This window comes from Thermobia domestica, chromosome 8 (assembly GCF_964235325.1).
Source record: "Thermobia domestica chromosome 8, izTheDome1.hap1.1, whole genome shotgun sequence".
Lineage (NCBI taxonomy): Eukaryota > Metazoa > Arthropoda > Insecta > Zygentoma > Lepismatidae > Thermobia > Thermobia domestica.
Window position 1 is genome coordinate 282,575,403 of NC_137461.1, and position 24,076 is coordinate 282,599,478.

Here is a 24,076-nt window from a genome sequence, read left to right on the forward strand (position 1 = left end):
TAATGAACGCTTAACAACGGAAATCAAGACATTGAAGGAAACTGTAACGAAATTGGTTGATAGGGTCAATACCATCGAGACGAAATTATTGGAATTGACAAGTGAATTAAGTGTACTACAACGATATAATAGATTGTTAGAACAAAAAATTGATGATCTCGAGAACAAAATCACGAAGACAAAATTTAGTGTTGTACGGGGTAAAGAAGAAGAAAATGATGATTGGGCGAATACAGAGAAAAAACTGTGCGATTTGTTAAGTGATAGACTGAAATTAAGAACTGATGACGAACTTATACAGAGGGCTCACCGCGTTGGAAGAAAGTGTCAGGGCAGAACAAGACCCATAGTGTGTAAGTTTTTGAGTGACAAGAAAATGGCATATGTCTTAAAAATATAAATAAACTGCGTGGAACAAACATTTACGTGGATCAAGATTACTCTGGTTCAGTAATACAAGAGCGTAAACAACTACAGTACTTTTAATGAAAGCACGCTAAGGAGGCAAATTGCAAATATCAATTTCCGGTGTTTGTATATTGAAAGAAAAGATTCACGCTTACTGAACTCCAGAACAATGCACAGAGGTATTTCCAAGGAACTGACCAGGCCGAGGGAGTTTACAATCAGCCACCTGAACCGCCTAAGGCACCTGTCAATAAAGAACAAGGAAAATATGGACAGAACTTGCGACAAGGAAACGAAGCATTCGCTCCCTCCTCCAACCCTCCAAGTGGACATTCCAAGGTAAGAAGAAATATATCAGCGTGAGGGGGTGCACCAAGGACACTTCCGTAAGTACAAAAACATTCAAAGTTAGAGGTGAAAGTGACAGAACTTGTGACAAGGAAACAAAGCATTCGCTCCCTCCCCCAACCTTCCATCTGGACATTCCAAGGTAAGAAGAAATATATCAGCGTGAGGGGGTGCACCAAGGACACTTCCGTAAGTACAAAAACATTCAAAGTTAGAGGTGAAAGTGACATTATAGTTAGGGGAAAAGGTGATAATTTTAATATATATGTTCAAAATGTAAGAGGGATTCGTACGAAGCTAATAATACTAACTGAAAATGTATTAAGTAACAACTATCAGGCAATTGCATTAACTGAATCTTGGCTTACTGACAGTCACAATGATTCTGAACTATTTGATTCGCGTGTTAGAGCTGATAGAAATAAAATGACTTCTGGTAAAAATTGGGTGGTGTTGTTGTATTAGCAGTAAATAAAAAAATATCGAGTACAGAAAATTCCTCCCCCAAACAATTCCATATGTGGACCATATTACAGTAAAAGTTTTTGTAGATACGGTTACTTGTATATATTGCAAATGGGTCAAATCAACCACCATATAGAGAATATTTTGAGTACATATTTAGCGTACTACAACCAGGGAGTAACATTCTTCTTAAGGCTATTATAATCTCTGACAGGTCAGGGGAACTGATTTTTATTTCTTGGCATCTACTGGAACCTGACAAGAATTATTTCTTTTAATGAATTTTTATAATTTGCGAACTCTCAATAATATTAAAATCTCATACGGCAAAACGCATGACTTAATACTCTCAAACTTTACTAGCGTAGAGATCATACACTAACACCCTCCCCTTGTATCCGAGGATGCTTACCGTCCTGCGCTACTAATTGAATATAAATATCTTAACTTTAGAAGTGTTAAGTGTACAACGAAAAGCGAAGTAAGAGATTATACATTTTTAAAGCTGACATTGATAAACTGTACCGCGAAATATCACAAACAAATTGGGAACCTATCACATATAGTTTGGCTGTGGACGGCTCTGTGGATTCTTTCTATGGATGGTCTCACGCCAAAGTGAACTAACTCCAAATTTCTATTTTTTGAGTTAAACATGGGAATAAGTTGCAAATTATGTAGTCTTTCTTATGCCAAAATGAACCAAGCTATTTTGTAAAATGATATTTTTTTACGATAGGATTTTTGTTTGGCATGAGGTTAACAACACTGGGTTTAGGGCGACAGAACGAACTATCTACACAAACAAGATGGCTTCTCCGGGAGTTAGTTCAAAACGAACGCTGAGAAATGTTCGCGTTAATTATGTAGATGAAGACGGTTCTGACATAAGTTGTGGATCCTCAGATGTCTATAAACCAGATTCTAATGCGGGGACATCTGAGACGGGCAGGCATATTTTGTTTATTGGTCAAATTAGATCAACGGAGTAATATTGTGTTTCTTATCCTGTGTTATGAATTCGAGTTAAACTCTTCATATGCCAAAGTGAACTAACTTTAAAAAACAGTTTGCGAACGCTCGTGTGAGTGACATTAGATGTATAACAGTATGGCAAATCTCGCAAGTATATTACACACTAAGTGTTAAAATTATTGAGTATTAGTGACCAAATACGGAATAGTATACTTATTTCCAGAGCAATTTGTATTTAGTTCATTTTGGCATGTCAAGAGTATTATCACTTTTCATCAGTTAGAACAAAAAGAGATGGATCATAACAATAAATAGAACTCTCAGAATCCTGATGTATGAGCAACTGACGAAACAATAAGAGTATTACAAGGCTGAACCCAACCCATGACCCGAGTAGCTGTTTGACGCGACTCGAGCTTAAAAGCTTGACCTGACCCGTAACACGAGTACATCTGACCCAACCCGACCCGTAACCCGAGTTACTGTGACCCAACCCGTGATCCGAGTTAGAAAGACCAGATCCGTGACCCGAGTTTCCCTCACCCGATTCGACCCGTTTGAAAGCACTAATAGTACACAGGGAACGCTGAAAGTATTCTACTTTCTGCGAAAATGAAAATGAAATGAAATCTTTAAGTTTAACGTCCCACGCTTATGCCGGTTAGGCTAAAAGAGACGTTGATAATGAGAAATGAGTGAATGAAGAAAGTGGGAGGAAACGAGAGAACCCCGAGAAAACCCACGAGCACGGTGTTTGTCCACCACAAAGTCCACACGGCGCGACCTGGGTTCGAACCAGGGACCGCAAGCACCGGAGGGGAACGCTCTACCACTGAGCCACTGCGCCCCCATTACTTTCTGCGAGTTACAACAGACTTTTGAAAATATAACTCGCACAAACTAGAATACTGTCAGCGTTCTCTCTTCGTAGCAATGGCAAATCAAATACCAAAGTCTTATGCCATAGTGAACTAAGTTACAATTTGTATTAATATTATTGTATTTTGCACTATTATTTTGTTGTTACCCACTTAATATTCATCGTAGTTAAAAGATCAAAATTTGTAACAAAAGATAGAAATAAAGCTATATTTTCAAGTGTTATGTAGATTTTTTGAAACTACTAAAACTTTAAGCCTCGATTTCTCGAAAAGCTGTTTTTGGCGGTTGGTTCACTTTGGAATGAGACCATCCCTATAATATATTCTATTCTATTTTTGACCGGTGTATCCCGAAAAAAAAGAGCTAAATTCAATTATACTTTTTGGTTTTCAAGTGACGTAATTAGATTAATTAAGAGCAAATCATATCACCATAAGAAATCGAATCATGGTTCTTGGGACGCACATTATCACTACAGTAAATTTAGAGAATTGAGAGCTCTTTCGAAAAAAGACATTTCCAAGGCATACAATGCATACTTAAACAAATGTGAGGCCAATATTATAAGTAACCCTAAGACTTTCTGGACGTGTGTTAAGAATAAAGAGTCATTCAGGAAGTAATTTGTTTCACTATAATGATCAAACTTTGATTGATGATGGTGCTATTGCAAATGCATTTATGGCAAATTTTCAAGCGATGTACAATAAATCAAGTTATAATCTTATTCCTATGGAGCAACACAATAATTCGGAAATTCTGGATAAATTAAATAATAACTTTATAGACATCGAAGATGTTGAGAATGCAATTAAAAAACTTAAACCACGCTCATCTTGAGGGCCAGATAAAATACCATTGTATATCATTAAAGGCTGCTCAGAAATACTGAAACATCCCATTATTTTTAACAAGTCAATAGCTTCTTCTACGTTTCCTATGAAATTGAAAATTGGTGGCGTCTGTCCCATTTCCAAAACAGGATGTCCTACTGACCAAATAAAAAAAAATATCTACCGGTAGCACTGCTATCAGTCTCATCTAAGGTATTTGAAATTAATATATATGAAAAATTTACTCACATGTACGGTCAGCAATATCTCCCTTTCAACATGGTTTCATGCCAAAGAGGTCAACTGTAACTATTCTCTCAGAACATTTATAGCTAATCAAGTTGATAAAAAGGAACAAGTAGATGTAATATATACAGATTTCTCCAAGGCTTTCGACGTAATTAAGCACGATATACTTCTAAGCAGACTTGTTACATTCAATTTCTCACAAAACCTTCAACAATTTATAGCGTCCTATTTTTATCAACGCAAACATCGCGTTCGATACAAAAATATTTTAACTGACGAATATGTCGTAGACTCTGTTGTGTCTCAGGGATCGAACTTAGAACCTCTATTATTTATATTATTTGTTAATGATTTACCACCTGTAATAACATCCTCCCACAAACCTTTTGCTGACGATTTGAAAATCTATCGTAGTATCTCTGGAATTAGAAGCTATATCTTTGCAAAGCAACATAAATTCTATTTTTCGATGGTGTGATAAAAACAAATTGCTGTTAAATATTAAAAAATGTAAAGTAGTATCATACACCAGGAAAATGAACTATGGCCGCAATGTGTATACTATTAATCAAACACCAATTGAGAGAGTTTATTATATAACTGATCTTGGCGCCCTCTGCAGTCAAACCTATCATTCGATATTCATGTCAACAGAGTAGTTGGTGAGGCTTTTAGGAACCTTGGCTTTGTGATGAGATTAGGAAGCGATTTTCCTAACACCCATGTGTTCAAAACATTATACATTGCCCATGTAGGTCTAAGGTGTAATATGTAGGTCTAAGGTGGGATAATATGGGGTTCTGTTAATAAGAAATATACAAATAAAAACGAAAATATTCAAAATAAATTTGTGCGCTTTTTAACATATAAAGAAACAGGGATATATCCGAAATTTGAGAAATATGAAGATCTTCGAAGCAAATATTCATTACAATCACTTGAAAGCAGGAGGGCTCACTTCATTTTAACTTTCTTACATATATTAATTCATAGTACAGTAGATTCGGAATATTTACTGTCAGAAATCAGACTTCACGTCCCACATAGAGCAACCAGACCGTATAATAGCATATTTCATCTCTCAGCGCAAAGGACTAATGCTTTGGATGTATCGCCTGTCATAAAAATGTATTTATTGTATAATAAGATGTCAGAAAAGCACCCAGAGATAGACTTTCTTTAGCTATAGACAGAATTTTACTCTAAATGCACAAGGTGTAGATCACTCTATATGTATTTTGAAATATTTTGCTATCATATTATTTTGTTATCATACGTGTATATTAAATTATATTATCATGATGGAAAACTGTAATTAGGCATCCATCTGTTGTTTTCTGAAATAAATAAATAAATAAAGTGCTGCTTCCGCATTTTCCATAGTTATTTTATATTATCGTATAAGACTATCTGAGTGTACGTGCGAGTAGTTAATGTATTCGAGAACATGTCATCGGGTCGAAGGTGCAAGTTACGTGCGGATTCTTTTAGTTTTGTGTGTGGATACTATATTGGTCCGAAGCAGGTGAAGCATAGGATTTTCCCTAGAACAAAATTTTGTGCAGCCTATAAAGCTAACTTCGGAATGGCGTTCTGTTATCTTGAGAAGCTATGGGTCCCGCATGTGTCTTGTGGTAATTGCAGGTCGAAGTTGGAACATTGGTTTCGTGGGAAAAGGAAAAGCATGACGTTTGCCATTCCCGGAGTGTGGAAAAAACTACCAACCATGATGATTATTTTGCATGATCGACTTGACGCAATACAAGAAAAGCAAGAACAGACGTCAACTACAATACCAAAACATACCATTCTCCTGAGCACCTGTTCCTCATAGTGAAGAACTTCGTATTCCCTCACTTCCGTTCCAAACGATTTTCAGCGAAGAAGCAGCTCATTCCGACAGTTCACACAGTCTATTCGTTTTGTAAGATAGTGAGAAACCCAATAAAAAGAACTAAATGATCTGATTAGAGATCTATAGTTACCGAAAAATAAGTCCGAATTACTTGCATCACGACTCAAAAAGTGAAACTTTCTACTTCCTTCCTGGAAAATATCTCAGTACAGAAGCAGGCACCAATGTTTTTTCCTGTATTTTGCTGTTCAGTATCCATTGTGCTACTGTAGAGATATCGATAGTCTATTTAGTGCAATTGCTTTCAATATGAACCAAAAGAATGGCGACTCTTCATGGACAGTTCGATTACTATTCTGAAGGTTGTTATTTTGCACAACGCATACCAGTATCCTTCAATCCCCGTTGCATATTCCATTCTAAGTGTGAAGCTGATGTTGAAGAAAATTAAATATGAGGAACATCACGCGGACCCTTGTGGGGATTTTAAAATTATTGGTTTTATTTTAAAATTATTGGTTTTATTTTTGGGTTGCAAAGTGGTTATACTAAATATTCCTGTTTTCTATATCTGTCGGACAGTCGGACACCTAACATGCATTATTATCAAACCGTGTGGCCCGAAATCTTATTTTAGGAACATATAATGTGATAAATGAAGCATTAGTGCCCAGGGAGAGGATTCTCATGTCAACATTACATATTATGCTGGGATATGCAAAACAATTTGGAAAAGCTCTGGATCGCAATCCACCTGCCCTACAATGTATCAAACAAATATAATATAAGATACAATTGTATAGTATATTACTGTTTCAATAAAATCTGATATGCTTATATCATCACATATTTTGACATTACAGAAATCTAACTGCAATACTCGTGTTCAGCGGGTGCAATTCATTAAGAAACCGACGAAAAACCAATATAAGCACAACCTTGATCAAAATTCGTATACCAGTGTAATCATTACACAGTACGGAATCAAAAACAGTCAAGGATATGGAGGTGAATATTAGAACGTAAAGATACCGACCAACTTTTGGTAAAAACTCGTATATCGTCTGAGTTTCAATATTAAGTATGTAACACTTCACCAATGTTAGAGGAAAGACAAAAAACTGTTTGAAAGCAAGTTTCAGCCTCATAATATGCAGTATTACTTTCAGGGATTTACAGAGCCAATTGTCATGATATACCTGTACTACATAACGAGATTGCACACCATCCTATACTGATTATAATGGTATAAAAAACTCAAATTAAACAAAATTGGAGTTACGATGTGTTGAATTTGAGATGACGATATAGTATTCTACAACAATGTGTCATTTGAGATTAAAGTTTTAATAATTTCTAATCCATCAATTAGACATAGTAAAGAATAACTGTGTGTGTTAAAATAGGACCCTTAGTCACTGTGTATCACTTCGCTGACTGTTCCTTATGCCTTATGTTCTAATCTTTTAAATGAAAAATATTTTAATGTAGTCATGAAAGAGGATGGCCAGTTTCTGTATATTACAAATCAATGAGCTAAACTGCTAATATAGTTTATCCGTTGCTGCATAACAGCTATATAATTCCAACGATTTAGTGTTGAAACTAGAATCAGAAGGGCACCAGAGGTTCAGTGGCAGAACGTTCACCTCTGGTGCAAGGGGTCCCAGGTTCGATCCCAGCTCGGTCCATGTAAACTTTGTGCTGGACGAACACAATATGCGTGGTGTTTATCGGAGTGTTCCTCTTTCCTATGATATTCTTTATTCCACTATTTAATTCACGTCTTAGCGCCACTGTCTCCTTTATAACCATGTGCCCTAAAGCTGACATATTTCATTTGCTTTCATTTCAGAATCAGGAAGTCATGGTTTCGCTAATTGAAATCTTTAACGGAACACGTCTCTATCTGATTTTTGTTCCTTAATGCTGGTTTGTGGCATATCTTATTGGTAGTCACAAGAAAATATAATATGATCGGATATAATTTTAAAAAAAGAGAAGTAAAATTAGGATCGTAACCAGAAATGCAGCCGACGCCAATATTTGAGGGTGAATATTTGAAAGAGCTCTTAATTCCAACAAAAAGTTCATTAATAATGATGGGATTCCAATAAATATATTACCCATTAATGTGAAAAGAAAAGTGTAATTTTTGTTCCTAGGTATATTCCATGTTTTTCTAAGTAAGATGTAAAATTTTGTTGTATTAAAATTGCTATTACTTAAATATTTTCCTTCTAAGCTACTGAATGAGCGAAGCGAAGAAAAGAAAAGAGTAGCTGTGTTTCGCTTGTCACTTAGCATTCAATCCTAGTGTGCGTCTGCCTTGAGACGCGTGAATCGTTTCTTGAATTGCTAGAAAGAATTTTACCGAATAGAATGGGAGAAAATAAGGCAGCACCTGTTAAAGTATGTGTATTCATTACCTCAACTGGTAGAGTTTGTTTTCTATTAACCTGTTCTACCTTTTGTTGATTTCATTAAGTTTGGTACTAGTGAATGGAGAAAAGAAAAAGTAAAATTATTTGTATTGCGTTTTATTATTAACTGCTAGTTTTAGTTGTAGAGTATTATGGTTTACTGATGTTTCTATAAATTATTCGTCCTCCTTCAGTTTGGCACTTTATCCATTGGGAATTTCCTATATGTTGACCATTACTATATAAGCCAGAAAGAAACCGGAACTAATTTTGGAGTAAATTTGTTAAATATTTGGCGTTGAAATTGGACATTTCCGTATTGTAAGAATTGCATTAGTGAGCTATATTAAGGCACATTTCGGACTTGTCTTATTTTGCAAGTTCATTGGTTAAACTATTCTATATTTTTCTAATTAGTTTTAATAAAATTTAAATAGTTCACGTATTTTCTTTGGTATTTAAATCTTCTTTTATAATTTCCATATTTTGGTATTTGTAAGGATGATTACTATTAACTTGATTGCTATATTATTCTGGTCATGATTAATGGTATTAGGCTAAGTGATTTAGGTAACTTGTAGTGATATTCAGATTCCCAATAAGTCACGTACTGGAATTCTTTACAGCGGTTAATTGAATATTCGTGAGTTGTTTATGAATTTCAGTTAACTAAAAAGCGTGGTACCCTCGATACAAAATGGAGACATTACTATTTTAAAATAATAATACCACAATATAACATGCTTGAGCTAGATTATATTACTATATTGACAAGCAATAATCACACACTGCTTCAATGGTACGTGTTAAAGTGCTCAGATTTATAAAATCTCTTCCACTTTTTTTTTTACTTCTGTTTAGAAACTACCCTAATAATTACCAAAAACCTTTAGTGAATCAAGTTCATTTTCAACTTGGGTATCTTTCTTTCTCTACTTCCTACATGATTTCTGAACACAAATGCTCCATCAAAAATACAAGAAGCCAATTTCGTTTTTATAAAAATCTAGCCTCTCACTCATATATATTGTGATCCTTTTTTAACATAGCTACAAGAAATTGAGAAACTGAAACTTCATATCTTTTCAGTAGTGATATCGCACCGATTGTGCAACTATACGTTGTAATTACAAAATTCAAGTTTGCAATTTTCTTGTCAAAATAAAGCTTTGCTCGAAATTCCCATTCAATCTACTTTTGATGTGTATATACTCTGCGAAACAACGAAGTTCATAATATTACATACAGTTGAAAGTCTTGACTAAAGTGTGTCATATTGTTCATTTCAAGAAAATATTGTCGTTTGCTTAGGTTTCAGAAATGAAATCGGCTACTAGATTAGTAAGAGCAATATATATCAGAGTTTATAAAATTATTTAAGAAAGTAATTACTTTAAGAAGTTACTGATGGTGAAGTTAATAAATTAAGATAATTTTACGTTCGAGAATACAGGGTTAAGTATTAGTAATCTACATAGAAAATGTATATATATGTACTTACCAAGTAATTCGAGGTTTCCAAATAGAATGTCTCGAATATATCTAATTTTCGGGAAAAAATCCAATGCATATCCAACAACGCCACCCATCTTGACTCTATAAATTTTCATATGATAAAGAACCAAATTTATTATAATATAATAGAAAGTTTAAACAAATAAAGCTTGATTTTTTATTTTAGTCCGTGCTATCAGCTTAGGTTCAGGAATTATATTGGAAAATAATGATAACATTTAGACTACAATTTTATTTCATTTTATAACATTTCGTGATTATTGATACAATCTAAATATAAGCTTTTAAAGAATATATTTTTAAACATTTTCATATTTAATGAATGGACTATTTCAAAGTACACGTCAGTCAATTGTTTTTCCCTATTGTTATTAGTATTATACAAAATTATAATTTACAATTGGACAATCAATCCCTTATATTTAATTTTATTTAAATCAGGTGATTAAAAGTGGTGTAGCCATTCGATCATATGGGTTATGTAAAGCCGATATATATGACATTTATAAGAAAGACAATAAAAATCAATTTACCTGGTATCGTAAACTACACTTTGAAGAATATTCATGTATTCACAAGTTGGGAGACACTCAGTTTCAAGACTATGTGACGAGCCTGAAATAAACGATACACTCTAATATTACAACACCTCAAAGAAGTTGATAATTCTCAGTTAGCAATGCACTATTTAAATCTAAGAGTAAAGTGTACACTTGTAAAATTTCCAATTAGAGTTTGTCAAGTGATCTGCCTCGTAAAGTATAAGAAAAGCGTTAACAGTTATTTTATACATTTCATAGAAAATTAATGTGACGTATGTTTAAATAGGAATGAACAGATTGCTAAATGTAGAAGAGAAAGATTACGATTTCACACACATGCTCAAATATGAAAAAAAAGAACCAATTTTTAGAGGAAAGAATGTACTTGAAAATACAACAAACATTAAAAGTGATACTTACTCAAGTGCTTTATGTAGCAGTCTAAATCGTTGATAGTGCACTCTCTGTGTTTCGCTGAAACACAATGCAACTATATTTCAGGGACAAATATTGCATCCTATTACCGAATTCTAATAATACATTTTCATAACACAATAAAAATAAATTTTAAATATGAAATTTATTTAACCTCTTCATAATATGGTGTAGGAAAGTTAATCAAGAATTGAACTCCTATTAATATTTTTCAATTGATCTCTTAATAAAGGACATGTATCATCCTTCAAATGAGATTTAATCATTTAACACTACTTCACAATATAACGACTTTTATTTCTTTACAACATAACAACATAACACATAACGAACTGTACTACTACAAAGATTAAGCTCATAAGCATATTTTAGTACTGAGTTTTTGAGCTAATATGGATACGTAATTCATAATATTATACATTAAGTAATTAATTATTGAAGTTGAATTACAATGTCGTTAACTATAAGTTTTCTCTAAAATGAAGTTATCAACTGGAATGCAATGTTAAATGTAATTTTCTCTCTCTACCAGAGGACAATACAATTATCTTTTTGATAAATATAATAAGAAAAGGAAAGTTATACTGAACAAATTAAATTTACACACATTTAAGTGTGGGTGTACTCTAAAATTTTGTATTGCCTTCAGTTATTCAGGGTATTATAACTAATATTGTTATTTTATATTTGTGACACTTGTTAAACATTCACATCTATATACCTTTTCAAATATTTTACAATTATCACTGTTTCATTTCAAGCAACGAACAATAAAATCATTAAATTGAGTATATTATTTTATTGATATAAAATATTATCGACAACATGTTAGTGTGGAAGAAATTACCAAGAATAGTATTTTTTCCTATACACGAAACACAAACGTCTAAAACTCATAACTTTTATACCACTTTCAAAGAAGCAGCGGCTATGGTATGCTCTTTACGTTTTAAATATACAGCATACGTATATACCTAAAATCTCAATTTAGAGAGATGAGGGAAAGATAAAAAATTCTACTACGTTATAATTTCTACTTTGGTTTGCCGTGATTATATCATATGAGGCACCTAGTATCAAAATCCGTCAAATCCATATTTTTCTACCGAAATTGAGTTATACATCGCTTCTTATATGTTTGATCTAATGGAATTCCATTGAAACAGAGTTTTGTTTGAAAGCATAATATTTCATACTAAAAATCTAGTTCAAATATGAAACTTTGTGCGCGTAGATATGGAGGTTCACTTCTCGTTTGGCGAGATTACTAGAGACTGAAGGAAATAGATGTGGCTGATTTTGATGCTAGGCGCCTCATATAACTTCTCATATTGTCACTTCTTCTTTTTTTTTTTACTAAAGCTTATTCTATCTTAATAAATCATAAACATTTCACCCGAACTTGTATAAAATATGCTATAACATAGATTGCTTAATGTTTTTACCAATACTTTCCATTGGCACTATTTGGAAGGAATTATATTAACAAATTACTAGAGCTAGAGTTATAACATACATTTCCTAAAAACATTGTGCTTAAATAATAGCGAGATTAAATACTACGGGCCAGTCATTATTCGATATTCGTAATTCTTCAAATATTCTAGTAAATTATGTAATCCTACATGATATTCATGAGAAAGGCTAGATATGAATAGTAACAATCTAGATATCAATAGTAATCCTCTTGTGAAGTACAATATTTATTTGAATATAATATTATTGCTTAATCTTATCCAGTAAACTGTTTTAAGAATATTGGTTACTTTTAATACTGCTCTTCTAGAAGGAGCAAAACGAAGATATACGAAATATAAAGTACAATGAATAATGTTACCTGATGCAGAAAGTCCCGGTAGAAAACACGAACATTGTTCTATTGAGTGGATGTGGTAATAATTAGTGTAGCAAGCTTGAACTGAATATAAACTGTAAGTCTGTAAGTTTTCTTCATCTATGAACAAACACTTTCTTTGACTGACACTTAAGTATCTCACTGATGGAGAACTAACTGTCGGGATTATTTGAAACATAGCACCAACTGCATTTGGATCATTTTTGTGATACATGTAGGAAATATATGAATTCTGTTTGTTCGGTAACTCATACGGTGATAACAGAAATATCTGAAACAAAATGGTAAATGTTTATGGATCGTATATTTGAATGTGAACTTAATGGGTCAAGAATGACAATCTCCTCCATTATTAGTGAAGCAAAATGTGCTAACTACAAATATATGTTGTAATATGGTAATCTATATGTAATAAATATGACAGTACCATGTTCCATTAGAATGAGAATACATTAGGTGATAAACGCTTTTGCAGAAAAATCATATCACTCTCCTAGATACATATACTCGCAAGAAATAACTACCTTCTCTCCCGTATGACCATATTTTAGTATTTATGTGATCCTTTCTGAAATTGGAGTGATTTTGATTCGTGATTAGTAAGTTTAACCCTTTCACTGGGGACATGTAGTGACACAAAATAGCTTATAAATTGCCAATTTCCGCCAAAAACTAAATATGGTAATTTCACTTAACTTTTGTTTATTTTTTATTAAACCTAACACTTACATCATTTTCCCGCCTTTTTTGTTTTCATATGTTGTGACCTGAGTTCATGGTCAATGTGAAATTATTAAACCGGTTCATGCGTAAGTCGACTACAGTCGACCAACAGTAAAACACTATTAACACTTTCTTACGTAAGTCGACTGCAGTCGACCATGTACTCTAAAATATTGATGGTATGTTACTAATAGAAGGAGACACGAATTAAAACAAATAGAGTTTGTGTGCTATTTTTAAATGTCACGTGTCCTGCCGAAAAATCAAACAACTCAATAAAAACTCAAAAAACTGAATAAACACTCAAATAATTCAATACAAACGCAAATGACTTAAAACTAAACAAATTACATTTTCTCAACTCTCGACAATGTCTACAGTTCAGCAGGTGCAAGACTTGCGGAATTTTTCTTTGGTGTGATATGTTCTGAAGCACGGAATAACACAAAGAGCTTGCTTGTTTGGACAGTCCGGACAATAGTATGATGTTTGTCTCTTCCGACATGATCCCTTCCCCAACTTTTTACATGTAGATTTTCGGACACTACACACCCCGCAGTCCGGTTTGAATTTCTATCCTTATACTGTGCGGGAAAGTGACGTTCTAAGAGCAGCTGACTGGGTGTAGGAACTGAATGGCGCCTCTGGGTCAATTCCTTGCATTTCTTGTAATCTTTGAAAAGGCCTTGAGCCACTGCGACACGAAATTCCCGTGGTGTATGTTTCGCTGTGGGGTTTTCCATGTTGTATGCTGTGCAACTATTTATAAATGCAGTTTCCACGACAAAGTGCCACAAAACCTGGTACAATTTCATTGTCTTGCGTTCGAATGAGTACGAACTGCACAACTTATCAAATCTGTCGACGGCTCTCATATACTTGTTATACAGGGCATGTACTGACGGTTTTCTGACTAGATTGAATTGCTCCTCTGGGTCAATTCCTTGCACTCCTTGTAATCTTAGAAAAGTCCTTGAGCCACTACGACACGAAATTACCGTGGTGTATGTTTCGCTGTGGGGCTTTCCATGTTCTATGCAAAAATTTATCAATGCAGTTTCCACGACAAAGTGCCACAAAACCTGGTACCATTTAATTGTCTTGCGTTCAAATGAGTACGAACTGCACAATTGATCAAATCTATCGACGGCTCTCACATACTTGTTATACATTGCATATACTGACGGCTTTTTGATAGACGACTTCTTTCTTTGATTTTACTTCAACATGAACTAAATCCGTGTCCCCAATAGTTGACAATAAGTTAACACGTCCAGTATCTGGAAACGTGCAAGCCATCATGTTTTTGTCAGCATTAACCCAAATGACGGGCTTGTCACCTTTCTTCAATTTTGTCGTTTTCATTCCACTTGGAAGGTCTTATCTTTTTAAAGAACCGTACCGCATGCACAATACCTTCCGACAGCAGATCTTTGAACAATTGCTGACTTGAGTAGAAATTATCTGTGTACACAACATGTCCTTTACCTTCGAACCCTTCTGTAAGATTTTTCACTACGCGAGAAGCCTGTCCCTCATTCTCATTTTGCTCCGTTTGTTTCCCAGTATACACTTTAAATTTTGATAGATAACCTGTGTTTGCACCGCACAATGACCACAGCTTTATACTTCACTTTGCTGACGGTTTACTCGGTAGGTACTGCTTGAATGATAAACGGCCTTTGAGTTTCAGCATCGTCCCGTCTACGGTCAGTTCGCGTCCTGGTTCATAAATCTTTATGTACTTGTCACCCACCATATCTAGAATTGGTCTCACTTTGTACAAGGGCTAATAGTCTTCGTCATTTCTACCCGGCTGCAGCGTGTTATCATTGAAATGAAGGAACGATCGCAACAAACAATGCTCTCTTGACATTACTTTTCTGAATCCTGGAGTCTCTGTCAACGAAAAGTTATCTCGAAAGTATGAATCAAGAGTGGGTTTCTTACACAATCCCATATCCATTTCAAGTGCAACAAAAACTTTTATGTCACCTGCATTGAGTCCTTTCCATTGTCAATATCCTGAATGACGTGGATCAAGACATAGATCAGCACACTGTTGGTTTCATTATCAACATGCGTAAACAATTCTTCAGGAAACAGTTTATGGAAACATACTAAACATCCAAGCCCTGTTATGTTCTTTACTTAACTATTAGTGTTGAATGGAGGAGTTTAGTCAAAGTGTATAACTGCTCTCTGCGAATCTTTGATCTTTTTCCACTGATCGTCAGCATTCTTGTCACACACATCATCGATTTCATTCAAAGAAGAGTCACTATCTTCACTCTCAACAGAATCCGAACCTAAGGAATAATTATCACTATTTTCACTTTCACTCATTTCGGCTTCGCACTCCATTTCCTCTACAGAATGCGTGTCTTCATCTAAGAGTTAATTTATTTCCGCTTCATCTAATCCTCTTTTCCTCCAACTAGACATTTTTAAAAAATATAGCAATACTAAAATGTTGAATACGTTTCTGCAACGTAGTTGTCTGTTTCAGTTTCGCTTGCAAATGGCCTTTTATTTACATTGTTAGTTTCCGGAGTTCTCGAGTGATGGCAGAACTATCGAAAACAAGAGAAGGCAAAATTTGGCATAGAACAGCTTCGGCGACTATTTTCGACAAGCCCAGGATACGGAATGAACATTTTCCAAACATTGTCTATAGTCGACATTCGCTGGTTAGGGTAATTTTCTTTCCGTCGAAAAAGTGACTTCCGTAGTGAAAGGGTTAAGATAAGTGTATTTTAAGTAATACATTGACCTGATTTCTCCAATGAGAGGTGAGTGGCAATCTAATTCGTACAATATTTCTTGAAGGTAGACAAAATCCCTGCTGAAGAAGAATTAGAGACAATCCTGCAGAGAATATTATACTCTGACGATGGATAGACGATAATTTTCTAATGACAGTGAATGTAAATCAAACAATGAACCTACTGGACACAACACAAACACAGAGGATGAGTGTGATCATTCTGATATTAAGAATATATTATTATCTCATCATCATCGCAAATCGTCTTCTTATGACTCTACTTGTATATCGGAGATAATTGCTAATAATGCTATTTTAAAAATCCATTTTTTGAGGTTTACCATTTGTTGCAATGAAAAAATCTTAAAGAAGTGTGTTGCTCAAGCAATATTTTGAAATTATTGATAGCATTGTGAAACTGAAAAAATATGAAAGTTCAGAACGTGAGAATAAAATATTCAAATCTTGACGAAACAGAACTGAAGGACACTAGTGCAAGCTCTCATAGTCTATCTATTCTTAATCTATATTGAAGTTAGGCAAAGAAGACCCGATAACAGTTGAGTGTTTTATACTGTAGATACCGAAAGAGACAATCGGAAAAGGAGGACGACTTAGCATTCTGTTGCTGGATATCAGATTTGCAATCCAGATAGTATAAAAAGTGTAGAAAATGCAATTCCACCAATTTCCGAACTGAATTGTTTCGGGAAAATCTTACAGCCAGTACTTCTCTTGTACAATGCAAGAAATGGAATATTAATTGAGTACAGGTGTTATTCATACTTCAAGCGGTATATGATAAATATTCGTACGAAATATGGGTTCAAAATGCAATATATTGTACATTCGTGAATACTTTGCACTTCGAATATCAATCTTTATTGCACAAAGGGAAGGGTTTTCAGGCAGTATTGTGAAGTAGCTGTGTATTAGATTTGAAGTGACCATGTAAAAATTATGTAAGCTCCTAACTTAATTCGCTAAATTCAATTACTTTATTAAATTATATTTATCAACGACAGTACTATCAGCTCTTTAAAATTCATTGGAAGAAAACTTTTGTTAAGATTGTACATTCACAGAAAGCCTCTGTAACCGCATATTTGTAATTTTCACTTTCAAAATTGTCAACAAACTCGACAAGTTTCCTTCTTGACTTTCGGCATACCTTCGAGCGTAGTCTGATACTTCCCCGTTGATTGAACACCAACGTCATTACTTTACAGCCGTACAAAACCACGGAAGACAGATCGACAAAGGGTATTGGCCACGAAGTTTAGGAACGTACAGGATGATGGACGAGGCAAGGAGATCCCACCATTAGAGGACGACCGACTCCATATCCAAAGAATACCATTCTGCCGGTTCATCTCCGCAGACACATTTTGAGTTCGACATCAGAGTAGTGTCATGAAGGTCTAGAAGAAGAACATCGTAGAAACGTATCGCAGAGAGAATTCAACGCCCCTAGCAGACCAGCTGAATTGAGTTCCAGTTGTTGGCTGACTCCAGTACATCCAGGTCACTTCAGGGAAAAGCTTTCATCATTCAGAAGACCAGGACGACACCAGTCATAACGAAATGTTAGACTACTGCTCTTCCTCTATTTCTTAATTATAGCCTTTCTCTCTCTCACCTATTTCCCACAGCTAGTCATTTTCAAAATTAAAACATTTAAGTTTTATTTAAATTCAACGATATTTTTACAGTTAAGTACCGTGTTGTGCATCAGTTTCATCCCCATTTTGTTGCGTTCATTTAGTAAGTATTCTGAGCTACAACTGATGGCACAACACCGGCACACTATCCTAGGATAATCTATGTTTTACCTGAAATTTTAATTTTTCATTCAAAGTGAGACATCACTACTTACACTCTGCATGATTCAAAGAACTCACTGATAGTTTTAAACTATATAGTCTTACAATTTGGGGAAAAATTTTGAAGCCCAAGTCCCAAATATATTTAAAATTCAAAGCAAGAAAAGATACACCATTTCGAGATATTAAGATTGGCTTTTAAAAAAATACACCATATTATTGTCTCAAGTGCCTAGAAACTGTTCGTTTTTGTTAACAATGCGTCACTCGAACTGTGTAGATGCCGACCCCGTGAAACAATCAATGGTTACGGACTAGAACTTGACTAAAAGCAAAGTAGATTCTGTTGGAAAGTAGCGTGCATTTTTCCCTTCAATCCGCAAGCTTCAGCTGTATTTTCTCCAATCATTTATATGAGTGATCTCAATGCAATATTTGATATATTGTGCTCAGAAATATTAGTAACTTCGTATCTTAGTATATTATTAGGCAACAGTCTTTAAATATGGTTAGCAAAATGTAATATACATCTCAATAATTTGTGTTAATAGTTTTAATAATATTCTATCCCTCACCTAGGAAACATTGTTTTTATTTGACACGTCTATAAAAATTATCTAAACAGAAATTATACCAGGTTTTTAGATATACATGAAATCTCTATTAGTGCATTTTTATCATTTAAAAACGTTTGTAAAAGTAAGCTTATAACTCAGGATTTTCATACCGTGAATTTAATAAAACATTCAAGGTAAACGTAATTCTTTCTAAATTAGGTATTTTAGACCGAGGATAGTGAATGTTGTAATATTCCTGAAAATTTCAAAGGTGTTTCCAAAAAATGCATATTTTGTTTCTTAATAATATATTTAGTAACTAATACAGCTCAATATATTCATAATAATATATTTTTATCACCTACTCATAATGAAATGGATTCCCTTCCGACATTGATCAATGTTTTGGAGAAGGTGGTAGTGAGTGGCAGAAATATCAGGGGAATGGAATGAAAAAGGAGGGATTCCATACTGCAACTTATGGAGAGCTTGAATAGTCTTTTGATCAACTTTTCCATGAAGACACCGTGTCTCCTGTTCACTACACGGTGAATATGAACAAGTTTGTGGATAGATACATGCTTGGGATACAGTTCGTGGAATTCAGCACTATAAACAGTAAAACTGATTGCTTGCTCTGAAAATTATAACCTCTCTGAGCCTTGTATTACATACCATTATATCTGTAACAATAATAATACATTTGCTTTTTTAGGTATTAAGAAAGTCGTCATGAACGAGTATCACAATATAATAATTGTCGTTACCTTTTACGGTCGACACAAGCAATCAATTTTCACCTGGTGTGATAATTTGATGTGTGGAATATTCTAGATTACTGCTTACATCTAGAAAACTGTACACACACAATCTCCGATTTTTGTCATATTAACTCATGTTGCGCTTTACACAACTCTCGATTACTGCTTACATCTAGAAAACTATACACACACAATCTCCGATTTTTGTGATATTAACTCATGTTGCGCTTTACGTAAACAACTATATAGCACAACACGTAATTTATCTCCAACTGTGCAAGTACTTTTCCTAAGAATTACATTCGAAGTCTTTCTCAGGAGGCCTAACCGAACAGGATGTTGATCAGATGCCTTGGATCTAATTTGTTATGGTATGTCCTACTAACAAAATTGAATGAAAAATAGTATGGTATATTCATTTCCTATTACTGACTAAATGACCTCTTATTATGTTTCTCCATATGCTTTATGAAACTTTCAGATTTGATTTCGTAAATAAACGGAAACAAGTTGTGTTTTCTGCTTTTATACAGAGTGTCCCGCATTGAACATGTTGCGATATTGCATCAACTATATGTTATTATTAAGTATAATTTCCTACTAAAAGCCAAAGCTTGCAGCAGTCTTTTAGTTGCAATGAAATACACTATACATCAAGGAATATAATATATTCGTATACTCAGAATTTAAATATGATTTGAATATTGAACGTACTTTAACCACTTCACACTTGTATTTATCATGTAGTTTCTGTATGAAGTATCTTAGGTAATTCTTATAGCTTACAATAGAGTTTTTTAATCTCCATTTGTATATTGTGTTTATGTGATTCATACTCTGTTGTTAAGCATGCCTCGGCTCGTGTAATAGTGTTGTTTTCACGTCAGGAGTACATATTACATGAAGCAAATTGTTAGCTTCTTAATGTTGATGAAATATTAAGAAATGGCTTCAATTCTTTGATATTGTTATCATCATTCAGTTTTATGCAAAAGTACTTTATATCGATAAATCTATTGACGGCATAGTAGAGTTCCTATCCTGTGATTACACCACTAGACACGGAGATAGTGTTGCTTTAATTTTACACTCTTGATAACAATTTAGCTCAGTGTTAGATACAGATTCCCAGAATTTAGAAATAATTTATGTAATATCTTAATTATCGCACAGCTATGCTTGGTAGAAGCAAGCTAAATGTAGATTTTTCTATCAGGTGAAATGTGGTTGTGGAAAAAAATGATAACAGTATCTATGAATTAGCACTTCTTTTTAAAATGCTTATTTCAACCTATATACAAAGCTAAAAATCGAGACGATCAAAACTCGTTCCTAATATCTATCGCTCGTTCTAATATCTTCACCCATATAGCTCGTTTCGTGTGATTGTGTCTACTATTTAGTTCTAGTTGCAGACCCACGTTCTATTCCCCGTGGGAGCTCATGTGCTTTGCATCACATCTTAACCTTTAGGTCCATGTGTTATATAACCTCGCTGCTGAACGGAAACTAAACTAAAATCAAATCTAACCAAAAATCTCTAGTTCTATGTATTAAGTTGTACGTAGCACGTCTATATAGTTTCTAATTTACTACTCTTCTCACAGAATAGGGTGTACTTTATATGCAAGTTAGGAACACGGAAATTGTTTTCTTAAAAGTATCAATAAAACATAATGTGTTTGCATATAACGGTCAATGAACAATTATTGTGACATACATTTTGTCTCCGGTTAGACCCATACTGAGCACATTTACTGATATGATATGGAATAGTATGAGTTGAAAACATATTCTAAGCATCTTGGAAACTTCATTTAATAGGTTCAAATTTCCAACAGCCATATCAGCAACTTACAACAGCTTTCTAACCGTAATTACGTCTTTCCTGCATTTAGTATTTGGAATTACGCACAGAAGTAAATTTGCTGTAATGATTTTCCGCCTTAGGTCTGGATTGTGTCGTAGATCGTGAGCATGTCAATCTTTGTTGATGTCTTACTTCTACTCTCGTGTAACAATGATGATGCCTCTCCTTGTGTCGTAGTGCTTCCGGAGAAATGGTTACTTTAAATTGATGAAAAACTTCATCATGAAATATTTGAATAGAGCGTTGTGCAGTATACCAACATCTATTATCAGTTCTAATTCATGCACAATTTTCATATTTTCGAAACATATTGTTATTCTCCCTTTTCACATCCTTTCTCTACATTATGGTACTTATGTTTGTGAGTCAATAACATACAATAGTTATTACCCGCTACACTTTTTTGGTTTTTCGATTTCTTTTCAACTATTGGACTGCTGAGACACATATGAGAACTGTGTTGTCACTACTTTTTATCAAATCTGTTTATTTTCAATTTTATTATTATATCTAAATATTTATGCAAAAAAGTAATTATAGATATCAATATTGTAATTTTTGTGTTTGAGGTGAAACGACAAAAAATACGGTTTCTGATCATTACATTTATTTCTTGGGCAATACAGATGAGTACTAATTTAACGGAACATTAAATCTTGAAGTTCATGATTTTGCCAAAGATATCACTGTCCACTACTTTCTATAAGCAGTTTAGGATAATTGTGATATATACATCTCAAAATTCCCAGGCTGTGCTTTCGTAAAAATTTGACGAATTCAATCTTTGAATTCACCAATATTTTTTTCTTTTTTGCGGGGGAGGATAAATCCTCTTCCGCTCATTCTTAGAGGAAAAAGTCATACGAAGTTAATTACATCCACTGCTAGCAATATTTATCATAACTAGAGTCTCTTCTTTTAATTATTAGATAGCAACTACTCTCTCCTTAATCTGCTCGTCACTTATGTTTTGTTGCTTATACAGCTGTTATTCCGGAACTTGTACGATGATGTAATACCTAATGCAGTTCTTGGTCGATCCGACAATCAGTATAGTAAAATTAGATTACGTTACTGATAAGATGCATAGAAATTTCCTTAACGTTGGTTTTTCTTAACATTTTTCCTTAACATTTCCTTTTTCTTACTCTGATAATGAATTTTTGTTAATAGAAAATCAAATTAACCTAACAATTGAATTGAAACTTAAAAAATAATTCAGTAAGAATGGACAATATTAAATATTATATGGTGAAGGATAATATGCTAGGCATGAAAATATCTTCCACAACAGTTTACTTGAGAATTAAATAATATATTTTGATATAGTTATACCAATTACTTGCATTTGAAAATGAATGTTGAACCAAAGAGTGAACTATTCTCCCTTTCAAAGGATTGATACATAGTATTTTCCTACGGAACAATGTTCCTAAGAATTATATTTGGATGCAATATTGGTGATGTTTATTACTATTTTTACCTATTATATGTTGCTTGAAGACCAACTCAAAAGAAACACTTGTTTTCCCTTCTGAACTCACAATCTTTACTTTTAAATATGTTTTTGATAATTTTCGTAAAACTGCAATTCAATTCTGTTACAAGGTAATGCCTAAATTGTCGGAGGATTATAAATTGTCTGAAGGGCTCTTTTATATCAAATCAGACAACGGGTGCCCATCGACCATTTTGAATTCTTATGAAAAAATATATATTAAAGACGGACATGACCCGAATACAGATAGAAAATGTTTTTCTCTAATGATTTGCAACAGTGTTGCAACCTCCTAAAAATCACCACAAATAGTTACTTTTGCAGCAAAGTGGGGAATTGGAGTTTTGTAGTTATTATTAGGAAAGAACAAAAAGAGCTTGAAACAGATTTGTTGTTCATTTTGTACTATTTTTCCAACTCTTCCAAACCATACAAAACAAAGACATTAGAGGTGTAACATAAGCTGTAACAAAATTGTTGAACTTGGAAAAAACTTTGCTGTGTACATATTTCCTTAACATTAGTGCTCTGAAAATGATTTTTTGTTAATAGAAAATCAAATTAACCTTAGAATTGAATTCGCTTATTTCCTGTGCCTAAATGAAAACTAATAAGATTTGTTTTGTGCTAGGAATAAATACTATGGAAACATGACATTTTACTAAAAATATTATTTCGACCTATCTGTACACTTCAAGTGAAGATTTTGCAAGGAAAATATTAACATTTCAAAACTTGACTATTTTCAAAAATTAATATTTAAACACTCTATCTTGAATTTTTATATAAGTTACACAATTCACCCAGACGACATTGTTCTCTATTCCTGGTATTATATTTTTGCAAAGAGAGAGAGGAAATTTTATATTGCACCTTACACAAATTGTGAAATAATAGTAAAGTACAGAACGAAGTTTGGGTAATGCAACCTGTTTTTGATTCAAATTCCGCATCCAGTTATATCACCATAATAACAATATAACTAATATATTTGACAAGAATAGGTACGATAAAATTCAGTGTCAAAAATACGTGACTGGCAAACTATTGGACCGTGAAATGGGTCTGTAATGCTAACATTCGCAGCATTTAAAAACAGGTCATTGCTGATAAAAAATAATTATAATAAAAAATCATCAAGTACACCAACAATGATACTCTAATTTTGACTATTCCTTTTGTAGAAAACTCGATTGTTGTGTTGCAGGAAGAAATCCAAAGTTATCATTGGCAAATATCCCAAATCCTAAAAATAAAATGAATATTTTAGTTTTAAGTCCCACATTATCCGA